Here is a 24781-nt window from a genome sequence, read left to right as displayed (position 1 = left end):
AGTGACCTAATCAGCCAAGCAGTTCTATGGCTTCATTTTGTCAGTGAGAAAGTAGAGTTTGAGAGTAGTTGTCACTGTGTAAAGACCTCTAATATGAATGTAGATCTGGGAAAGATTCAAATAGTGTTATTTGATAAGGAATCTTAGAGATTATGTACTACACCTCTATCAGTTTACAAAAGGAAAAAGTGAGTAAAATGCTTTCCAAATCTTAGAGAAAAAATGATTAGGAGAACATTTACCCAATCTATGCCTTTTGAATGGAAGATAAGTGCTTTATTCCTTAATGTCAACAATAGTGAACAAATTTTATAATAGAAATATGAAATGAGGCATCCTCTGTTTTCTAAATGAATAATTCAGAGAAACGAATGTTCTCTCTCTCTCTTTCTCTCTTTCTATCTCTTTGCAGGCGTGGGTAAAGAAGATCCTGGTGAGTAATATTTTCTTCTTCATCATCCAAATATTTGCATATGGGGATACACCATAACAGTAGAGGATAGTATCACTTTACAAAAGAAAAGGGTGAGAAAAATGTCTACCAAAGCTGAGAGAATAAATGATTATGAGAACATTCATCCAAACCATGCCTTTTGAATGCTAGGTCAATGCTTTATTCCTGAATATAAATAACCATGAAAACTCTTTAGAACAGAAGTATAAAATGAAGTTTGCCCAGTATTGGGGAAGAGAATCAAGAGAAGCTAACTCTCTCTTTCTCTCCATCTCTCTCTCTCTCCCCTCGCTGTTCTCCCTTTCCCTCTCTTGCTCTCTTTTAGTCTCTTATGACTCAGTGAAGTTTCAAAATGAATACGGTGAGTAGTGTCTCATTCTTCATTATCCAAATATTTGCATATGTTATTACAATATAGCAGTCAAGAATGCTGGGAACTCAATTAATCAGGAGATCCCAATTCAATGCTCCCTTTGATCCTTTCCAGTTTGTAAACAAGCTTGGGTTTTTCCTGTGGAGTTTTTGTTTTGCAAAAGCACTGTTTCTTAATCAAGAAGTTGACAAAAGAAGAGAAATTTTGACAAATATCAGTGAGTGTTAAGGAAGAATTGAGGTGTCTAGTGGAAATTGGGATTATTTTAGAATTAAGGATTTATAGTTAACAGTGATCTGAGAGGCCATGCCATCCATTGGTTTCATTTTACAAATGAGAAAATAGATGTTCAGTGATGTCATCATTTTGTCAATATCCCAAAGGTAATGTGGGTGAAAAGTTGGATAGTGTCAAACATTATAATATTACAAGGAATCTTAAAAATTATGTAGTATGACCATTTCATTTCACTGAAAGAAAGTGAGCAAATGACTTTCCCAAGACTATAGAATGAATTAATAAAAGAAGATACCTCAGATTTCTGTCTGTCTTCCTCCCTCCCTCTCTCTTTTTCTATGCCTTTCCCCACTCTCTCTTTCTCTGTGTCAATCTATCTGTCCATCTGTCACTCTCTGTCTGTTATTCTGTCTGTGTGTCTCTTTTTATCTCTTTCTGTCTTTTTCATTGTATCATTTACCCACAACTTAGGTGTGAGCTAAGATGCGCCTAGTGAGTAATAACTACTTCAACATTTTCAAATATTTGTACTTGGTGATAATATATAACAGGGGAAAATAAATGAAAATGAAGTGATTGATGTATCCATAACTTCATTGTAGAGAGAAAATGTCTCTCCCAAGATTTAAAATGAAGTAATTTGAGAATACCCCAATGTTTTGTTTTTAATTTATAATTCAGAGTTTTCCTCAAGATCAAGAAGCATTAATATTTTGGATAATAAATTCATTAGAAAAGACACTTGAATTGTACCAAATGGACATTCCAGTGAAGCTAATTTATCTCACTCTGTCAATGTGTTTTTCTATTTCTTCTCCCTGTCTCTTTCTCCCACCCCTCAGGAATGAGAAAAGAGGCAACAGGTCTTGTAATATCTTCTTCATTATTGAAATACTTCTATTTGGCAATACTTTGGAGTAGGGCAGTATACAGGCATATATGCTAATGAATATGGCCCACAAGTTCAATGTATCCATAAACCTATACTTTAATAGAGGGGATATCTTGTGTGCTTTGATTTTCCTCTGATGTGTTTTGTTTTGCAAAAAGAGTCCTCTTTATTAATTGATAAAATAGTTGATATTTTGAAAAAAGTTAGTGAAGGGAAAGCACTGGGACTTGAGGAACATAGTGAAAGTATGTATAATTTTAGTTTTATATGTTTCAATTTGGACATGACCTTAATGGGTAATCAGTCCTTACCATTATGAATGAGAAAAGAGATAGTTGTGTTATCACTTAAAAAGGGAGCAGAGCTCAAATCAAATATGTTTATCTAGAAAGCATCTCAGAGTTTACATGGATAGATCCCTTGTACTTTGCAAATAAAAAAAAAAAGGAAGGGGGGAGAAATTGTCATTACCAACATGGTAAGTTTATATAATTTGCGAAGCATTCCCTGATATTTGTTGCTTAATACATAATTGAGTGTGCCTTCTTCAAGATCAAGAAACCTAAATATTTAGGTTAATAGGTCATGAAATGTGGCAAAGTAAAAGTAGCAAATGGATAATATAGAGGAGCTAATTTTCCCTCTACTAATTCTCAATATCTGTGATTCTCTCTGTCCTCATCTCTCTTTTTTCTACTTTTCAGTGGTGAACAAAGATGCCACTGGTGAGTCATAACCTCTTCATCAATATCTAGTGATATGCACATGGAAATATTATGTAGCAGTGGATAGTTTTGGAAAATGACCTATTCAGTATGACCTTCCCATCAATGCAACCACCTAAACTCAAATTTCCATTTTGCTTTTCTTATGAAGTATTTGTTTTTTCTAATAGAGTTTTTTCATTAATTAATTGACATAATAATGGAAATTTTGAAAAGAATCAGTGAATGAGAAGCATTCATCTAGCAAACATCTAGGGCTAGTCAGTATGATCTTAGTTTTATAGACTTAATGTTGGAAGTTTCCTTAGTGACTGACAAGTCCATAATTTTATCTGTGAGAAAACTAATCCATACTGATAAAATCAATTATTTTCTCTTTCCCCCCAGATATTAATAATGACATAGATGATAAGTTAAATATTTTTATCATCATTATACAAATAAAAATGGGGAGACTGCATGCTTTGGAAAAATTCTCATCTCTTTGTGTTGTTGATTTTAGAAAAAAGAAGCTCCTGAAAGAGTCAAAATATTGTCATCTTAAAAGTGAAATGGGTTAGTCAGACAGTGAGTCAACAAGAATTTATTAAGAGCTTACCATATGGCAGGCACTATGCTAAGTTCTGGGGATATAAAAATAGAGAGTCATGCTTAAGATACAGCATATAAGTAATTATTTGTGTGTCATAGAGACATGAGGAGATGGCAGGTCATGAAGAACTCTGCCTCCAAAATGTCTTTATATTTTATCATAGAAAGGAGAAAAATGTAATAGAGAATCAGCCTATCAACACCATTGGGATGTAGTTTAAAAAGTTCTTAATTGAAAGTGTCACAACTCTGAAGACATATCAGGAGGAGAACATAAACTTAAATCCCTAGACAACCAACAAAACAAGAGACATGGAGGCAAGCTCAAAAGTAGACATTTTGAAAATATGAAAGAAGAGCTAAGATTGAAAAAATCATTCCACTAATACAACAAATGCCTAAAACTAAAAATGTAAATAAATTGGATGAATATGTAGAACAATACAAAATACAAACATTAGTAAAACAAAAATATAGGCTCTAAACAGCTAGATATCTGAAAGAGAAGCCAATCTGCAGAAGTTCTTGAAGAAAATACTTTTAATCTGCATTGATTTAATTGAATTTTATTAAATATTTAGAGAACAAATAATTCCTAGGCAACATGGAAAAAGAAGGTTCAAAAGATTATAGATTTAGAGCTTCAAGAGACTAGCGATCTAGCCTAATCCTCTCGTTTTATCTGTGCCAAAATCCAGTGTGGCAATAATTTAAAAGATAATTATACTTATGGGAAAAAAATCAGTGATTGGGAAATCCTTGGACCAGGGTATCCAGTAGAATTAGCCTTCTTAAAGAATTATAAATTAAAAATTATTAGTAACCTTAGAGGCCTTTTAATTCAAACCACCCAATTTATGATATTAAAAAAAACAGAAGTATAGATAGATTAAATTACTTATCCCAGGTCACAAAGTTGTTAAGAAATGGAGCTGAGACAGATTCATACATGGTTAGTAGTATGTCATTCAATACCCTCTTATGTTATGACACAGATCTAGACAGCAGAAGTGACATACCAAAGATCACAAGAATTTGAGGTGAACCAAGTATAATAATAATCCAGGTCTTCTATCTCTGAGTTAGACACACAGTTATGTGGTTTTTCTCCAGTTTTTTTCAGCTACCTAAAGCAAAGGCTGAGGTAAGATAGGGCCAGATCCTTGATAGAATAAGTATACAAAGGACAAATAGGAAAAAAAAAAGATTATGTAGAGTTAAACTAATTCATCAGTAGATCAAGATGAAGAAAGAATTTTTTAATTCAGGGTAATAGTTTGAGAAAAAACTCTGAGAAGTAGAGAGATGAAAAGTCAGAGTGAGGTTTGTAGTTTTGGCACAGAGGGAGAGGTGGAATACAAATGTTATTTTAGAGTTAATACATATTAGTATTTAGTAGTGAATTTATGGGTGACAACAAGATGAAGGGTATGGCCATCTCTGTGTAGCTGAGGTGTGGTGAGGAAGCAGGTCCTATGAAATAAAAATATTGAAGAACTAGGAGTTTCGGGTAAATATTCCTTTGCTATTTCAGGGAGTATCTGTGGTGTTCTTCTTCTTTTATATAATATATGATGGTTCTCTCTGGGAGCAGGTTTCTTGGGGAGGTTTTCTGGAGATAACCTTAGTTTCGTTTCAGAATAATAATAACTCCAAATGCAGCCAGGTGATATAATCCAACCATTTATTTTCTCCTTCCAAGCCTAGTTAGCTTTTTTAGAGGCTTCTCTGCCTCTTTGGTTCTAAGAGCTCTTGCAGCTTTGTCCTTTGCTTCTGCCTCTGCTTTCTTCAGCCTCCAGCCAGCACCAAGGTGGAATATGGAATGAATCTGACTCCACCTCTGAGAGTGGGCTTGTGGGCTTCCTCTCAGAGTACTCTTTGGCCCTAAGAGCTTCTTGCTTATATGAGCTTTCTAAAGGTGTGAACACAAGCATTGTTTCTATCAGTTCCACTTAGTGCCTTGTTTCAAGTTCTGGCCCTTATAAGATCAGATCAATCATACTGAACCATGCTAAATTAGATAATTATTGTGTCTATCAACTCTAATCAGTTAACACTTTGTAAGGATTCCAACAAGTATCACTAGGTATGTTGAAGTCCTATATCCTGAGGGTAGAAATTGAAGAGAAATGAAAGAAGGTGAGCCGTTCACTGAACTCTTTGCAAAAATTGGGGTGGGGAGGGGTGTCCTGGGGATCAATGAATAAAAGCTACCAGAACTTGATTGAGTTGTAGATCTGGATTAAGTGAACTGCAAAGGGAGAAGTCACTGATAAATATTCATAGAGGATAGTCTGGACATACTAACTGTCTCATTTTAAATAGTGAGTGGGACAAATGAGTAAAAATATAATCAGTGCTGGAAAGAGAGACTGAGAAGAATGGAATAAAGAAGGGGCTTATTTTCAGTGGGAGACAAAATATGAAAGGAGTGGGAAAGGAAAAGTTTTAAAGATGAAATATATGTGTTATCAATGGTGATTGAATACCAGAGAGCACAGTACAAGGGATGCATAGCTCTAGAATGGAACATTGTGGGAGTTGGGTTAAAAGGGAGGGGAATAATTTGAATAATTCGAGGCTGTGATTCAGAATCATTAAGAAGAGGAGGTTGCAACTGAGTGTATGCTTATTAATCATTGATAAATGAATTCCTGGGGGTTATCGGTATTCTTAGGGGCTTGCCTTCAGAGTAGAATCTTCTGGGTCATTTGTCAACTTAGGACAAGGGACTAAGGAGAGAATGAGATGGAATGTTATTTTTTTCTCTTGCATGCTATTTAGACCTGGCCAGCAAAACATTGCAGAGAAGAGAGAGAAATGGTGTGCTGGAGTGGGCCAATCCAGGAAATATACAAAAAGAACAAAGAGGAATAGAGTCTTCCCCTCTTTTGCATTATGAAGAGGTACAAGAAGGAGACCAGAAGGAAATGGAAGGAAATCTCTCTCTCTCCCGTGACACCTTGACAAGTCCAGGTTAGAAATCTGGGGATAGGAGGTTATGGTATTTCTCTTCCATTTTTGCAATCAGGAAGTGTTGAGATGAATTTCAAGCTGAATTCTATTAAACTTAGTAAAAATAAATCATTCTCAGGTTCTAGGTTATATGAACTAAATATATATATTATAATAATATATTATTATATATTAAATAAATATATATATATATGCAGAGAGAGAAAAAGCGAGAGAGAGAAAGAGAGAGAGAGTGCGAGCATCTTATGAAGCTCCTTCTATGACACATTTATTGTTCTGATGCACAAATCAGTAGACATAAATTAGGAAAATAAAAAGTGGACCTATATCAGAAGTGAATCTTAGTAGAAGAGTACTGATTAAAATATGATCAAAGAGGCCAAAAGAAATCATGTTTATTTATCAAGTTGGATTTATACCAGAAATTCAAGGATATTTCAAATTTAGGGAAAATAGAGACATAATTATGTTAATAGCAAGCACAATAGAAATTAAGTATGTAAAATTGGATATTGAGAGGATGCCCATCAATTTGGAAATGACTCAATCATCTGTAGACAATGTATGTATTTGGGACAGAATATCATCTTCTTATGGGAAATAATGAGCAGGATGCTATTAAAAAATATCAAAAATCTTCCATCAACTCAAGCAAAATGAATTGTACTGCATACAAATTATTAGCAATGTTGGAATGACGAACAGTAAATGACTTTGCTATTCTCACTAGTGTAATCATCCATAATTATTCTGAAGGATTTATGATTAAATATCCTATTTATACCGAGAGAAGGAACTGATTGTGTCAGAATATAGATTGAAGCATTCTCTCTTTCTCTCTCCCCATCTCATTTCAGATGTGTATAAAGATGAACCTCTTGATAATATTTTCTCCTTCATTATCCAAATATTTTTATGTGTTGATACAAGTAGCAGTGCTGGACACTGGCTATTGAGTTGATCAGGTGATTCCAAATCAATGAACTAATTCAGTTGCTCATATTTTGAGAAAGAAGAATGTAACAACCTGATTTTCCTGTAAAGTATTTTTTTTGTCGAAACACTGATTCATTGACAAAAGAATACACATTTTCAAACAATCAACATATTACACATGGAAAATTAGAAGTGACCTAATCACCCAAGCAGTTCTCTGGCTTCATTTTGCCAATTAGAAAGTAGAGTTTGAGAGTAGTTGTCATTGTGTAAAGTCCCCAAGTATCATGAATGTGGATCTGGGAAAGATTCAAATGGTGTTATTTGATAATGAATATTAGAGATTATGTACCATCCCTCTATCAGTTTAAAAAAGGAAAAAGTGAATAAAATGCTTTCCAAAGCTTAGAGAAAAAATTATTATGAGAACATTGATTATGAGAACAATGTATGCGTTTTGAATAGAAGGTCAGTGCTTCATTCCTTAATATCAACAATAGTGAAGAAAATTTATAACAGAAGTATGAAATGAGGCATCCCCTGTGTTCTAAATAAATAATTCAGAGAAATGGATATTCTGTCTCTCTCTCTCTCTTTGCAGGTGTGAATAAAGAAGAACCTGGTGAGCAATATTTTCTTTTTCGTCATCCAAATATTTGTATATAGTGATACAACATAATAGTAGAAGATGCTGGCAACTGAGTTCATCAGGAGACCCAGAATAAAGGGAGAGAGAGAGAGAGAGAAAGAGAGAGAGAGAGAGAGAGAGGGCATTTCAAGAAGCTTCTTCTATGACACATTTATTGTTCTGATGCACAAATCAGTAGACATAAATTAGGAAAAGAAAAAGTAGACCTATATCAGAAGTGAATCTTCCTATAAGAATACTGATTAAAACATGATCAAAGAGGCCATAGCTGTGTATTCAAGAAATCATGTTTATTTATCAAGTTGGGTTTATGCCAGAAATTCAAGGATATTTCAAATTTAGGGAAAATAGAGACATAATTATATTAATAGCAAGCACAATAGAAATTAAGTATGTAAAATTAGAAATTGAGAGGATGTCCATCAATTGGGAAATGACTCACTCATTTGCAGACAATATATGTATTTGTGACAGAATATCATAGTCTTATGGGAAATGATGAGCAAGATGCTTTAAAAAAAAACAGAAAATCCTCCATCAACTCAAGCAAAATGAATTGTACTACATACAAATTAATAGCAATGTTCTGGGATGACTAATAGTATTCTCAGTAGTACAGTCATCCATAATTATTCCAAAGGGTTTATGATTAAAAATCCTATTTATAATCAGAGAAGGAACTGATTGTGTCATAATACAGATTGAGACATTCTCTCTCTCTCTCTTCTCTCTCTCTCTCTCTCTCTCTCTTTCTCTCTGTCTCTCCATCCCTTTTCAGATGTGAATGAAGATGAATTTGATGAGTAATATTTTCTCCTTTATTATCCAAATATTTTTATATGGTGTTACAAGTACCTGTGCAGGACACTGGCTACTGAGTTGATCAGGAGATTCCAAATCAATGAACTAATTCAGTTGCTCATATTTTGAGAAAGAAGAATTTTCCTGTAAAGTATTTTTTTTCTAGAAACACTGATTCATTGACAAAAGAATAGACATTTTAAAAAAATCAACACATTATACATGGAAAATCAGAAGTGACCTAATGAGCCAAGCAGTTCTATGGCTTCATTTGCCAATCAGAAAGTAGAGTTTGAGAGTAGGTGTCACTGTGTAAAGTCCCCAAATATCATGAATGTGGATCTGGGAAAGATTCAAATGATGTTACTTGATAACAAATCTTAGAGATTTTGTACTGCTCCTCTCTCAGATTTCAAAAGGAAAAAGTGAGTAAAATGCTTTCCTAAGCTTAGAAAAAGAATGATTATGACAACATTCACCCAATCACTACCTTTTGAATGCTAGGTCTGTGCTTTATTCCTCAATATCAAAAAGAATGAAGTCTTTTTAGAATAGAAATATGAAATGAGGCATCCCTTCATTGTGATGAGTCATCTAGAGGAAAGAATTTATTCTCTCATTCTCTCTCTCTCTCTCTCTCTCTCCCTTTTGCAGATGTGAATAAAAAAGAACGTGGTGAGTAATATTTTCTTCTTCATTATCTAACTATTTTCTTATGGTGATACAACATACCAGTGGAGGAAGATGGCAACTGAGTTGATCAGGAGATCCTGAGTCAATGAACTAATTCAGTCCTTGTGTTTCAGAGAAAAGAACTAGACAACCTAGATTTTTCTGTAAAGTAGTTGTTTTCTCGAAACACTGATTAATTGAAAAAAGCATTGACATGTTTAAAAATCAACACATTATACATGGAAAATCAGAATGGACCTAATCAGGCAAGCAGTTCTATGGCAACATTTTCCCAATCAAAAAGTAGATTTTGAGAGTAGTTATCACTGTGTAAAGACCTCTAATATCATGAATGTGGATCTGGGAAAGATTCAAATGGTGTTATTTGCTAAGGAATGTTAGAGATTATATACCACACCTCTATCAGTTTACAAAAGGAAAAAGTGAGAAAAATGCTTTCCAAAGCTTAGAGAAAAATGATTATGAGAACATTCACACAATCTTTGCCTTTTGAATGGAAGGTCAGTGCTTTATTCTTTCATGTCAATAATAATGAAGAAATTTTATAAAAGAAGTATGAAATGAGGCATCCCCTGTTTTCTAAATGAATAATTCAGAGAAACAAATTCTCTCTCTCTCTCTCTCTCTCTCTCTCTCTCTCTCTCTCTCTCTCTCTCTTTCTTCAGGTATGAATAAAGAAGAACCTGGTGAGTAATATTTTATTCTTCATCATCCAAATATTTGTATACAGTGATACAACATAGCAGTAGAGAATGCTAGCAATTGGGTTCATCAGGAGACCTAGAATAAAGGGAGAAATCTAAGACCAGTTGTAGAGAGTTCAACTGAGCAGCCTAGAATTTCCTGTAATGTATTTGTTGTGCTAAAACATTGATTCATGGACAAAAAAATGGAAATTTTGAAAAATTTCAATGATTTGGAATAATACTAAATGAGGCATCTTGAGGAAATTGGTAAAATCAACAGATTATATGTGGAAAATCAGAAAAATCAGACTTAATAGGCCATTCAGTTCTGTGTCCTCATTTTGCAGATGACAAAGTAGGGGTTCAGAGTGGGTAAAGATCCCAAAGAGTATGAATGTGAGAGCTGGGATAGGGTTAAACATTGTTAGATGGTAAGGAATTTTAGAGGTTATATGCTACAACTCTAATACTTTGCAGAAGAAAAGGGTGAGAAAAATGTCTACCAAAGCTGAGAGAATCAATGATTATGAGAACATTCACCCAAACCATGCCTTTTGAACACTAGGTCAGTGCTTTATTCCTCAATATAAATAACCATGAAAATTCTTTAGAACAGAAGTATAATATGAGGTTTGCCCAGTATTGGGAAAGAAAATCAAGAGAAGCTAACTCTTTATCTCTCTCCATCTTTCTTTCTCTCTCTCTCTCTCTCTCTCTCTCTCTCTTTCCTCCTTGTTCTTCTTTTCCCTCTCTTACTCTCACTCTTTCAGTCTCTTATGACTCAGTCAAGATTCAAAATGAATATGGTGAGTAGTGTCTCATTCTTCATTATCCAAATATTTGTACATGTTGTTACCATATAGAAGTCAAGAATGCTGGGAACTGAATTAATCAGGAGACTCCAAATCAATGCTGCATTTGATCCTTTCCAATTTGCAGACAAGCTTAGGTTTTTCCTGTGGAGTTTTTGTTTTGCCAAAACACTGTTTCTTAATCAAGAATTTGAGACTAGAGAAATTTTTAAAAATGTCATTGTGTGTAAAGGAAGAATTGAGGTGTCTAGTAGAAATTGGGAATATTTTTACATTATGGATTTATAATTAAAAGTGATCTTGGAGGCCATACCATCCATTGGTTTCATTTTACAAATGAGAAAGTAGATGTTCAATGATGTCATCATTTTGTCAATATTTACAAAGGTAATGAGGGTGAGAAGGGAAATAATATCAAACATTATAATATTACAAAACATCTTATAAATTATGTAGTACAACCCTTTCACCTTCCAGAAGGAAAAAGTGAGCAAGTGACTTTCCCAAGACAATAGAATGAATTAATAGAAGAAGATGCCCCAGTTTTATGTTTTGGCCAATAGTTGAATGATCCATTTCTCCAGATCAACAAGCTTGAATACTTGGAATAGTATGGTGAATAGAAGTGTCAAATGAGGAATTCCCAGTGTTGCAAATGGATAATCCAATGATGCTAATTCAGTTCTCTATGTCTCTGTCTTTCCTTATCTTTCTCTCTTTGTCTCTCTCTCCCTCCATGTTTCTCTGTCCCAGCCTTTCTGTGTCTCTCTGTCTCTCTCTGTTTCTGTTCTGCACATTCTTTGCAGTTGTGAATAAAGATGAACTTGATGACTAATGTTTTCTTCTTCATAATCCAAATATTTGTATATGTTGTTACCATATAGAAGTCAAGAATGCTGGGAACTGAATTAATCAGGATTTCCCAAATCAATGCTGCATTTGATCCTTTCCAATTTGTAGACAAGCTTTGCTTTTTCCTGGGGAGTTTTTGTTTTGCCAAAACACTGATTCTTAATCAAGACGTTCAGAGAAAAGAAGAGAAATTTTGAAAAATATCAGTGCATGTAAAGAAATAATTGAGGTGCCTAGTAGAAATTGGGATTATTTTAAAATTATGGATTTATAGTTAAAAGTGATCTTGGAGGCCATGTCCTCATTTTACAAATGAGAAAATAGATGTTCAGTGATGTCATTATTTTGTCAATATGCCAAATGTATTGAGGGTGAGGAGGGAGATGGTATCAAACATTGTAATATTACAAGACATCTTAGAAATTATGTAGTACAACCCTTTCACTTTCCAGAAGGAAAAAGTGCAAGTGACTTTCCCAAGACAATAGAATGAATTAATAGAAGAAGATGCCCCAGATCTATGTTTTGGTCAATTCTTGAGTGATCCATTTCTCCAGACCAATAAGCTTGAATCCTTGGAATAGTATGGAGAATAGAAGTGCCAAATGAGGAATGCTCAATGTTGCAAATGGATAATCCAGAGATGCTAATTCAGTTCTCTATATCTCTGTTTTTCCTTATCTGTCTCTTTTTGCCTCTGTCTCCCTCCATGTTTCTCTGTCCCGGCCTTTCTGTGTGTCTCTCTGTGTCTCTGTGCCTCTCTCTGTGTGTCTGTCTCTCTGTCTCTGTTTCTGTTCTGCACACTCTTTGTAGGTGTCAATAAAGATGAATTTGGTGACTAATGTTTTCTTCTTCATAATCCAAATATTTGTACAGGGTGATACAACATGAGGCTGCTGGCAATTGAGTTGAACAGGAGACCCCAAATCAGTGAACAAATCCAGGACCTTATATTTGTACAGAGAAGAACTTAATAACCTAGCTATTTAGAAAAATACTGATTCTTGACAAAAAGAACTGACATATTAAAAAGACTCAGTGAATTGGACCATTACTAATAAGGCATCTTGTGGAAATTGGAAAATCAATACATTATACTTGGAAAACCAGACATGACCTAATAGGCCATGCAGTTCTATGGCTTCATTTTGTTGATCAGAAAGTAGAGATTCAGAGTGGTTATCACTGCATAAAGATCTCAAAGATAATAAATGTGGAGCTGGGGCAGATTCAGTGTTATTTGATAAGGAATCTTAGAGATTATGTTTTACACCCTATCACTTTACAAAAATAAGAAAGTGAGAAAAATGCTTTCCAAAACTTAGATAAAAATTGATTATGAGAACATTCACCCAATCAACCTATGGTTTTTGATGCTACTTCAGTGCTTTATTCCACAAAATCAATAAGAGTGAAGACTCTTTAGAACAGAGGTAGGAAATGAAGCATCCCATGTTGGAAATGAATAATCTAGAGAAATAAATTCTCTCTCTTTCTCCATTTGCAGGTGTGGATAAAGCAGAACCTGGTGAGTAATATTTTCTTCTTCATTATCCAAGTATACACGATACAACATACCAGAGGAGGATGCTGGCAACTGAATTTGTTAAGTGGCCCAGAACCAATGGAGGAAAACAGAATCCCATATTTGTAGAGAATTCAACTCGCTAACCTAGATTTTCTTGTAAAGTACTTGTGCTAAATTATTGATTCACAGACAGAAAATGGCAATGTTGAAAAATGTCAGTGTTTTGGAACACTACTAAATGTGGCATCTTGTGGAAATCGGTAAAATCAATTAATTATACGTGGAAAATCAGAAGTGACCTAATAAGCCATTCAGTTCTATGTCTTCATTTTGCAAATGAGAAAGAAGAGGTTCAGAGTGGTTCTTATTGTGTAAAGATCCTAAAGAGTATGAATGTTAGAGCTGGGATAGACTCATTGTTAGATGATAAGTAATTTTAGAGATTATACACTCCAATCCTATCACTTTACAAAAGGAAAAAGTGAGAAAAATGCTTTCCAAAGTTGAGAGAAAGTGCTTATGAGAACATTCCTCCAATCAGTCTATGCCTTTTAAATGACAGATCAGTGCTTTATACCTCAACATCAACAAGAATGAAGTCTCTTTAGAATAGAACCATGAAGTGAAGTATCCCCTGTGTTGCAAATGAGTAATCCTGAGAAACAAATTCTCTCTCTCTCTCTCTCTCTCTCTCTCTTTATTTTTCTCTCTTTCTCCCTTAGCATGTGTGTATATAAAAGATCCTGGTGAGTAATATTTTTTCAATTTATTATCCAAATATTTGTATATGGTGATAAAACAGACCAGTAGAGGATGCTGGCAAGTGAGTTGATCAGGAGACCCTAAATCAATAGAGAAGTCCAGGACCTCTTATTTGTAGGGAGTTTGATTCAACAGCCTAGATTTTCCTGTAAAGTATTTGTTGTGCTAAAATATTGATTCATGGAGAGAAAAATGGAAATGTTGAAAAATATCAATGATTTGGAACAGTACTAAATGAGGCATCTTGTGGAAATTGGTAAAAATCAACAGATTATACATGGAAAATCAGAAGTGACCTAATAGGCCATTCAGTCCTATGTCCTCATTTTGCAGATGAGAAAGTAGAGGTTCAGAGTAGTTATCACTGTGTAAAGATCCCAAAGTTTATGAATGTGAGAGTTGGGATAGGGTCAGATATTGCTAGGTGATAAGGAATCTTAGAGGTTACGTACTACAACTGTCACACTTTCCAAAAGACAAAAGTGAGGAAAATGCTTTCAGTGATTATAAGAACATTTACCCAAATCATGCCTTTGGAATGCTGGGTCAGTTTTTTATTCCTCTATATAAATAAGCATGAAAACTCTTTAGGACAGACGTTTCAAATGAGGCTTCCCCAGTATTGGGGAAGAGTATCAAGAGAAACTAACTCTCTCTTTTTCTCTCCATCTGTCTCTCTCTGTGTCTCTCTCTCCCCTCCCTGTTCTCCATTTTCCTCTCTTGCTTTCACTCTTTCATTTTCTTAAGACTCAGTCAAGTTTGAAAATGAATATGCTGAGTAATATCTCATTCTTCATTATCCAAATATTTGCATATATTGATTCAATAAGGATGTTAAGAATTCTGGGAACTGAGTAGATCAGGAGACCCCAACTCAATGCTTCCTTTGGGTCTTTCCAATTGGTAGAAAAGCTTGGGTTTTTCCTGTGGAGGTTTTGTTTTGCCAAAACACTGTTTCTTAATCAAGAAGTTGATAAAAGAATCAAAATTTTTAAAAATGTCAGTGAGTGTAAAGGAAGAATTGAGTGTCTGGTGAAAATTGGGATTATTTTAGAATTATGGATTTATAGTTATAAGTGATCATAGAGGCCATGCCATTCATTGGTTTCATTTTACCCATGAGAAAAGAGATGTCCAGTGATGTCATCATTTTGTCAATATCCCAAAGGTAATGTGGGTGAGAAGTGGGAGAGTGTCAAACATTATAATATTACAAGGAATTTTAAAATTATGCTTTCACTTCACTGAAAGAAAAAGTGAGCAAATGACTCTCCCAAGACCATAGAATGAATTAATAGAAGAAGATACCCCAGATTTATGTTTTGGCCAATAGTTGAGTGTTCCATTTGTCAAGATCAATAAGCCTGAATACTTGGAATAGTATGGAGAATAGAAGTGTCAAATGAGGAATACTCAATAGTGTAAATGGATAATCCAGAGATGCTAATACTGACCCTCTCTGCCTCTGTTTCTCTTTGTCTCTCTTTCTCCATCTCTCTCTGTCCCTGTCTCTCTGTGTCTCTGTGTCTCTGTCTCTCTTTGTCTCTCTGTCTGCCTGCTTCTCTGTCTCTCTCCCTCACTCCCTCTTTCTCTCTCTCTGTCTCTCTCTCTCTCTTTCTCTCTCTCTCTCTGTCTCTCTGTCTCTCTGTCTCTCTGTCTCTCTTTGTCTCTGTCTCTCTGTCTCTCTTTGTCTCTCTGTCTCTCTCTCTCTTTCTCTCTTTTTCACTGTATCATTTACCCACAACTCAGGTGTGAGCAAAGATGTACTTAGGGAGTAATAACTACTTCAACATTTTCAAATATTTGCATTTGGTGATACTATATAACAGGGAAAAATAAAGGAAAATAAATGATCTATGTGGCCATAACTTCAATATAGAGAAAATTTGTCTCTCCCAAGATCTTAAAATGAAGTAACTTGAGAATACCCCAATGTTCTATGTTTTTAACTCATAATTCAGAGTTTTCCTCAAGATCAAGAAGAATCAATATTTTGGATAAGAGATTCATTAGAAAAGTCACTTGAATTGTACTAAATGGACATTTTTTAATCTCACTCTGTCAATGTCTTTTTCTCTTTTTTCTCCCTATCTCTTTCTCCCACTCCTCAGGAATGAGAAAAGGTGCAACAGGTCTGTAATGTCTTCTTCATTATCGAAATGCTTCCCTGTGGCAATACTTTGGAGTAGGGCAGTATACAGGGAAATATGCTAATGAAAATGGCCCACAAGTCAATGTATCCATATAACCTGCACTTTAATAGAGGGGATATTTTGTGTGCTTTGATTTACCTCTGATGTGTTTTGTTTTGCAAAAGAGTGCTCTTTATTAATTGATAAAATAATTGCTATTTTGAAAAAAGTTAATGAAGTGGAAGCACTGGGACATGAGGAACATAGTAAAAGCATGTATAATTTTAGTTTTCTATATTTCAGTTTGGACATGACCTTAGTGGGTAGTTAGTCCTTATCATTATGAGTGAGAAAATAAATAGTTGTGTTACCACTTTAAAAGGGAGCAGAGCTCTTCAGTAGAAAATCTGAGATCAAATCAAATATGTTTTTCTAGAAAGCATCTTAGAGTTTTCATGTATAGATCTCTTGTACTTTGCAAATGAAAAAAGGAGGGGGGAGAAACTGTCATTACCAATATGGTAAGTTTATATAATTTGAGAAGCACTCCCTGATCTATGTTGCTTAGCACATAATTCAGTGTGCCTTCTTCAAGATCAAGAGACCTAAATATTTAGGTAAATAGATGCACAAAATGTGGCAAAGTAAAAGTAGCAAATGGGTAATATCGAGGAGCTAATTTTCCTTCTACTAATTCTCAATATCTATGATTCTCTCTGTCCTCATCTCTCTTTCTTCTACTTTTCAGTGGTGAACAAAGATGCAACTGGTGAGTCATAACCTCTCCATCGTTATCTAGTGATACGCACATGGAAATATTATGTAGCAGTGGATAGTTTTGGAAAATGACCTGTTCAGTATGACCCTCCATTAATGCAACCACCTAACCTCAATTTTCCATTTTGCTTTCCCTCTGAAGTATTTGTTTTTTTCTAATAGAGTTTTTTCACTGATTAATTGACATAATAATGAAAATTTTGAAAAGAATCAGTGAATGGGAAGCCCTGAGTCATAACACATCTTGGGCCTGTTAGTATGGTCTTAAAGATTTAATGTTGGAAGTGTCCTTAATGACTGATCAGCCCATAATTTTATCTGTGAGAAAACTGGTCCATACTGATGAAATCAGTTGTTGACTTTCTTGTTTTTCTCTTTCTCCCCAGATTTTAATAATGACAGACATGGTAAGTTAAATATTTTCACTATCGTTATTCAAATAATAGTGGAGAGACTGCACGCTTGGAAAAAATTCTCGTCTGTTTGTGTTGTTGATTTTAGAAAAAAGAAGCTCCTGAGTCAAAATATTGTCATCTTAAAAGTTGAATGGGTTAGTCAGACAGTGAATTGATTTTCAAGAATTTATTTACAAGAATTTATTAAGAGCTTACCATATGGCAGGCACTGTGCTAAGTTCTGGGGATATAAAGATAGAGGGTCATGCTTAAGCTACAGCATATAAATAACTATAAGTGTATCACAGAGAGATGAGGGGATGGCAGGTTATGAAGAACTCTAAATGCCTCCAAAATGTCTTTATATTTCATTGTAGAAAGGCGAAAATGGTAATAGAGAATCAGCCCATCAACATCATTGGGTTGTAGTTTAAAAAGTTCTTAATTGAAAATGTCATAACTCTGAAGACTTATATCAGAAGGAGAACATAAACTTAAATCCCTTAGACAACCAACAAAACAAGAGACATGGAGGCGAGCCCATATGTGGAAATTTTGAAAATATGAAAGAAGAGATAAGATTAAAAAAATCACTCCACTAATAAAGACAAGAAATGGCTAAAACTAAAAATGTAAATAAAGGGCAGGAATATGTAGAACAGTACAAAATACAAAAATCACCAACACAATAATATAGGCTCTAAACAGCTAGATGTCTGAAAGAGAAACCAAAGTTAAGAAATTCTTGAAGAAAATACTTTTAGTCTGGATTGACTTGATTTAATTTTATTAAATATTTAAAGAACAAATAATTCCTAGGCAACATGGAAAAAGAAAGTTCAAAGAATTATAGATTTAGAGCTTCAAGAGACTAAAGATCTAGCCTGTTCCTCTTTCTACCTGTGCCAAAACCCAGTGTGGCAATAATTTAAAAATTATTTATGATTTGGAAAAAAAAAATTAGTGATTGGGAAATCACTAGAAAGCAAGGTATCCAGTAGAATTAGCCTTATTAAAGAATTATAAATTGAAAATTATTAGGAACTTTAGAGACCTTTTATTTCAAACCACTCAATTCATGATAAAAAACAGAGGTATAAAGAAATTAAATTACTTCTCCAAGGTCATGAGGTTGTTAAAAAATGGAGTTGAGATAGATTCATTTACTGTTAGTCGTATCTCATTCAATACCCTCTTAGGTTACAATACAGGTCTAAAGAGAAGAAGTAGTATACCAAAGATCCCAAAAGGTGAGGTGGACCAAGTATAATAATAATCCAGGTTTACTCCCTCTGATTTTGGCACACAATTATGTGGATTTTCTCCAGTTTTTTCAGCTATCTGAAGCAAAGACTGTGAGTGGAGTAGATATCAATTGCTGAGGTTAGAGAGGGCAAGATTTTTAATAGAATAAGTATACAAAGGCGAAATGGAAAGAAAAGTATTGTGTAGAGTTAAACTAATTCATCAGGGGATCAAGATGAAGAAAGGAAGAGAATTTTTCAATGCAAGGTTAATGGTTTGAGGAAAAAAAACCTGAGAAGTAGAGAGATAGAAGGTCACAATGAGAGAGAATAGTAATGTTAGGGGTTTTGTGGCAGAGGGAGAGGTGGAGTATAAGGGAATTTCACTGTTAATAAACATAGAAGTGGTGAATTTATGGCTGACAAGATAAAGGGTATGGCCATCTCTGTGTAGCTGACGTGTGATGAGGAAGGAGGTCCTATGAAATAAAAATATTGAAGAACTGGTAGAATATTCCTTTGCTATTTGAGGGAGTATCGATATGTTTCCTGAAGTCCTATATCATGAGGCTAGGAATTGGGAAGAAAAGAAAGATGGTGAGCCAGTCACTGAACTCTTTGCAAAAAATGGGGGGATGTCCTGGGGATCAATAAACAAAAGCTACCATAATTTAATTGATTTCTAGATCTGGATCATGTGAAATGCCAGGGGAAAAGTTACTGATAGACAGTTATAGAGAATAGTCTGGACATTCTACCTGTCTCATTTTAAATTATGAGTGGGACAAATGAGTAAAAACATGACCAGTATTGGAAAGAGAGACCAAGAAGAATGGAATAAGGAAGGAGACTATTTTCAGTGGGAGACACAATATATGAAAGGAGTGGGAAAGGAAAAGTTTTAAAGATGAAAACGTGTTTAATCAAAGGAGATTGCATTTCAGAGAGCACAGTAGAAGGGATGGATAGCTCTAGAATGGAACATTGTGGGAGTTGGGTTAAAAGTGATGGTTAAAAAGAGGCTGTGGTTCAGAATCATTAAGAAGAGGAGGTTGGAACTGGATGTGTGTTTATTAATAATTGATAAATAACTTCCGAGGTGTTATCAGTATTCTTAGGGGCTTACCTTCAGAGTAGAATCTTCTTGGTCATTTGTCAACTTAGGGGAAGGGACTAATGGGAGAATCAGATGGAAAAGAGAAAAAATAATTCTTGCACACTATCCAGCCTGGGCCAGCAGACCATTGGAGAGAAGAGAATGGAATCGCATGCAGAAGTGGCCCAACCCAGGATATATACAAATGAAACAAAGAGGAATCGTGAAGAGATACAAAAAACACACCAGAAAAAAATGGAAGGAAATCTTTTTTCTTTACCAACACCTTGAAAAATGAGAAGACTCCTAGCCATGGATATAATGACTCCTGGCTCCTTCCTTACTGACCAGAAGCACATTCATGTCTCCATGATCCTTAAAAAACTTTAATGTGGCTCTACCATACTCTCAGGTTATAGTATTTTCTCTTTTTCCCTAAGTAAAGGCTACATGCTCATTTTCTCCACTTCTCCCCCTTCTCTCTGCTTTATGCTTTGTGATCTGCATTCCAACCTTGTTACCAAACTACACTCTCCAAAGATTTCCAATAATCTCTTGGGCATTTATTCTGGTGGCCTTTTCTCCATCCTCATCCTTCTTGTGCTCTCTGCAGACTTTGCTATGGGTAATTGTTGCCTCATTCTGGATGCTGTGTCCTTGCTGGCATTTCATGACATTGTCCCTTCCAATCTCTTCTCCGTCTGATCACTCCTAAGTCATCATCAGTCATCATTCTATCCAAAGACTATATGTTCTTGAGTCCAAACCAATTCCATCTAAATAAACATTTATTTAATGACTCTTATGTATGAGAAATTACGAATTACTGGGAGTACAATTGCTAAAAAAAGAAAAACAATTTTTGCTTTCAAGGAACTTCCAATCTAAAGAGAGAAACAACACACAGAAGGAATCAGGCAATCAGGAGTAAGACAAAAAGAAACATAGGAGTTTCTCAGTGTTGTAGCATCCTTTGTAGAAATGAAACAAGGCAAGACAACAGATTTAAAGTAGAAGTTTATATATATATGGAATTTTCTTCTTTTCTCTCTTCTTTCCTTATCATTTGTCTGTGGCCCATTATTAATGCTTCCCTGTTCCCAGTGCCATCCATCTATTCTGTATAATAACTTGTATGTACATGGTTATTTATATACTTTTTCCACCAATGGAAATTTTAGGATAGAGACAGATTTTTTTTGAGCTTTCTTACCTGGCACTTAGTACAATATTTTATACAGTGAGTACTTGGTAAATGCTTATATACTGATTGACTGTGATTTTGTCAAACATATGTTTTGTGCTGAATAATACTTTTGTATGTTCTCTAAATGTTCTCTAGACATCCAATGATTAGCTCATTTTTTCCATGGCTAGGATTCTTCTCATTTTCCTTTTTTCACTTCTTCCTTCTCTTCCTTCACTACTTTCTCATTTTCCTTATTTCTCCTTCTTCTCTTTCTTTTGAAAAATTTTTAATTTTTCAAAATTCTTGAATTAAAACTTTCCTCATTAGACCTTCATGACAACTCAACTACCAGGCAGCTTTTAATTTTCAGTAAATGTCATTATGTTTATTAGATAAATGAGAAATTGAGACAGAGAAACTAAAAGCCTGGGACTTGCTTTATTCATCTGTAATTGAGAGATTTGGACTAAATGGCCTCTGGGGCCACTTCCAGATCTAGATTTTGACATTCTCTGATCTTATAATTGGCTTTGGGTTAGGTAAAAATAATTCATTCCAAGTTCACAAAGGGCCTTTAAATATTGAGATTGATTATATGCTTTTTGTAGTGGTGCCCTATGGAAATGTATACTTGTTATTGAGAAATGGCTTCTTCCAGTGGAGAAGAATCAATAATATCTGTATTTCATACTGGATAACCCCAACTCTTACAATTTCTCTATATGAACTTAGCTGAAACATTCTAGGTTTGAATTTATATATTAACAAATATTTTTACCATTGTTCTAAAAATGAAAATTAACAAAGAAATTGAATTGGTTTTTTATGCTATTTATTCATATGCCATCTATATGCCATTGTGACTAGAGGAGAAGCTGGGTTCTCAAAGACTAAGCCAGTGAAGCACAACATATGTCCAGTGGTGGATTGGAACCTGAAGTTCAATTTGACTAAGTTTGAAGATAAGAGCCATTAGATGGCACAGTGAATTGAGCACTTAACCTAGAGTTGGGAACATCTTAGTTAAAATCTGATCTCAGACATCTACTAGGTGTGTGACTCTGGACAAGTCACTTAAATCCTGCCTGCATAAAACTGGAGAAAAAATGGCAACCATTTTAGTATTTTTACCAAGAAATCCTGTGGACATTTGTGGTCACAAAAACTTGGACATGATTAAAAACCAGTAACAACAACATTTGGATATGCACAGTCAGAAGCTTATCCAGTTAGATAGAATATTTTTTAAAATTGAATATATATATATATGTATATCTGTGTGTTTATGGAATATATTCTTCCATCCACTAAGACACAGAAGGCCTATAATTTCCATTGTATTATGAAGTCATGGTAAGATGATGAAGTCACAATTTTTTTTATATATTGAAACCTGTATGATGATAAACACTTGCAGTTACCTTTTGATTATATATGGTAAGACATGTTAGAAATGGAAGTTTTTGAATGTGAAAATGAAATCAGTAATGCTCCAGTGATCTCAAAAGGTTTTATTGTCAGGGCCTGTGTCTATATCAGCAAATGAGAAAGAGTGTGGTCCATTCTGAAGAGCATCCTTTTAGTTTAATATTCTTTCTCTGGTTTCTTTGCTTTTGAAGTTTTTTCTTGCTTTGGTCTAGATTCCTAGGCTGAGCATCTTTCTGTCTGTCAATATTAGCATCCTGGACCTCTTCTCACCCTCTGGTTTTGAATGACTGAAACTGATTTGCAGATGAACAAGAGCAGTATCTGATGTCTTCTTCTTCTCCCTGATGGTCATGAGTTTTTTTGTAGCTTCTCCTGCCTATTTCACCTTCTTTATCTGCTTCTTTTCTCTTGACACCACTTTCTCTCTCTGTGAAGGTAACTGAAGATAGGCCTTCAAACAGTCCTGTCTACTCAGAAGAGTTTGCTGAGTCTGTCTCATAGAAAGAGCCATCAGTGGGCAAGTGAGAGGCCAGGTCCAGCTGCAGTGTCCCTTTTGATATTTTTCCTGAAATGGAGCTGGCAGAAGGGCAAGAACTACTTACATACAAAGATATTTATATCATGATGCTCCATATAGGCTCAGCAGGGGCAGCAGAAGACTAGCTAATGAAATTTTTTTTTTTTTTGATGAGAGCTTTTTAAAATGCCTTACTATCACATATAATGGAATATAATAGTAGGGGCATCAAAAGGGGCAGAGTCATTTAACTCTGACAACAGCTGGGCGAGTTTGAAGTTCTGGTTGGACACATTTCTTCCTAATCCCCAATGTGGAGAATGTAGGTCAAGGGTCACTGTGAAAGTGTTGGGGGTTGATTACCTGTGCAGTATTTCTAATTTTCATTAAATTGTTTCTCCTGGTGAGTATAACACATTTCTCCCTCAAAACCCCATAGTTCCTTATACAAATGAAATTTCAGGTCCAGCGAAAAAATATAATATACATTACAAATATCTCTACCGCTTCATATAAATGTATACATGTACTATATATTGTGTGTATATGTAGACAAACACACAGAATACATATAATGTACACATAGAATGAAAAACAATATATTTATATGTTTCATATATATGCACAAATACTGCCATCTAAATTTAAATAGACACGCATGTGTGTGAAGACATATGGACACATGTTTATGCATACATATGCATATATACTGACATACAAATACATGATGATAGGACAGAGGTGAATCATATTTAAAATAACAATCAAAGACATGGAGCTGAGCAGTTAAGTTCTGTAGATATCAGAATGAAAAGTTTACATTTCACCCTAGAGTTAATAGAGATCTCCTGAAAGTTGGGGCAGGATCCTGATGTGGTTTAACATGGGTTTTCAGAATTCTGAAAATCTACAATATATGAAATTGGCTAAAGAGAGAATGAATAACGTGGATTTTTCTCCTGATAAAAAACAATTACAGTCTGGGAAAAAATGAGAACAAATATTATTAAATATTTACTATCTGGCACATTATAAATATTAGTTCATTCATAAATATCATTCATTTATAAATAATATTATTTCATTTGATCTTCACAACAACCCCAAGAGTTGTGTATTATTATTATCCTCATTTTACATTTGAGGAAAGTGAGCCAAACAGGGAATAAGTGACTTGTCCAGGTCACACAATTGTTAAGTACCTAAGATCAGATTCACATTCAGCTCTTCCTGACTCTAGACCTAGTGTTCTATTCACTATCCAGCTTGCTTTCCACTTAACCCTGTCTGTTAATATAATTATGTGCATTCTGTTAAAAGTGGCTCAATTATCATGTAAGGTTATACTTGAACTTTTTCTTTCCTTTTCCAGCAAGTCAGAAAAGACTTTCAGGAAAGAGGATTTCCAAGCCATGACAGTAGCTCTTTTGGAAGACACAATAGCCTTTCCAAACCAGGTAACCTGGACAGCCATGTAACCTCATCATTTAGGTTGTGTCTCTAAAGGGAGACGTATTCCGCAACCTCAGACATTTACTACTCATGTGATCTTGGGCAAGTCCCTTGATCCTTTTTGCTTTAGTTATTTATATAATGATTTGAAAAAAATGTCAACCCACTCCATATCTTTGCCAAGAAAACTCCAAATGTGTCATGAAGAATAGCACAAGACTAAAATGACTGAACATCATCAACAATGTTCCTGTCACTGTCATAAGCACTGGGGCTACAAATATAAAGAAAAAAGTAATTGTCCTCAGAGTTATGTTCTAATGGCAGAGAGTAGTCACCAGAAATGAGGGGAGTTGTTAATATCTGAGGTTGTTTTCAATATTTGAAAAGTCAAAAGCCGAGTTGACAGTGTAAAGGTTAGTCAGAGTGAGTCTGTTCCCGAAATGGAGGTTCCAGGAACAATTTACTTGTAGGAGAAGGGGCTGGCATGGCAGAGGAACATTTCTGTGTTAGGTGAGCCCAGGTCATGTAATCTCTTCCAAGGGGAGATGAGAGCTGAGTATGGTGACAAAATTCAGATCAGG

At 34.8% G+C, this 24781-nt stretch overlaps 1 protein-coding gene and 1 long non-coding RNA gene across 2 annotated transcripts in view; both read left to right on the top strand.

The window, feature by feature from the left end:
* LOC127540546 (butyrophilin-like protein 9) overlaps nucleotides 1-24781 on the top strand; it is a 229211-nt gene that overhangs the window by 28365 nt on the left and 176065 nt on the right. The gene's annotated exons all lie outside the window — the stretch shown is intronic.
* Nucleotides 778-17286, top strand: LOC127540553 (uncharacterized). Its single transcript, XR_007948222.1, has 3 exons — nucleotides 778-815; nucleotides 16848-16868; nucleotides 17263-17286. It is a non-coding gene; the product is annotated as an uncharacterized LOC127540553 (long non-coding RNA).

This window comes from Antechinus flavipes, chromosome 6 (assembly GCF_016432865.1).
Source record: "Antechinus flavipes isolate AdamAnt ecotype Samford, QLD, Australia chromosome 6, AdamAnt_v2, whole genome shotgun sequence".
Taxonomy (NCBI): Eukaryota; Metazoa; Chordata; class Mammalia; order Dasyuromorphia; family Dasyuridae; genus Antechinus; species Antechinus flavipes.
The sequence above is the reverse complement of the archived record's forward strand: the minus strand, read 5'-3'. Positions and strand labels throughout refer to the sequence as shown.